Here is a 380-nt window from a genome sequence, read left to right as displayed (position 1 = left end):
CTTATGCCCACTATTTTTTATTCGCAACCATACGCAACTGGTGATCGCTATGGTGTGACGGCACCTTTAAATATGAAGCACAACTGAGATGGTAAATTTCTCATGTTCCAAGATTTGCCTCCCCCGTGCACACACAGCACAGACAAAAGTGACAATCACTCACGCTTACTTAGGCGCACGCACGCAAGCACGCATACGCAATACGCACGCACACACGCGCGCATGCATACGCAATACGAACGCACACACGCGTTCATACGCAATACGCACGCACACACGCGCGCATACGCAACACGCACGCACACACGCGCGCATACGCAATACGAACGCACACACGCGCGCATACGCAATACGCACGCACACACGCGCGCATACGCAAC

This window comes from Priapulus caudatus, unplaced genomic scaffold, assembly GCF_000485595.1.
Source record: "Priapulus caudatus unplaced genomic scaffold, Priapulus_caudatus-5.0.1 Scaffold2598, whole genome shotgun sequence".
NCBI classification, from domain to species: Eukaryota; Metazoa; Priapulida; class Priapulimorpha; order Priapulimorphida; family Priapulidae; genus Priapulus; species Priapulus caudatus.
This window is presented reverse-complemented; position numbering follows the sequence as displayed.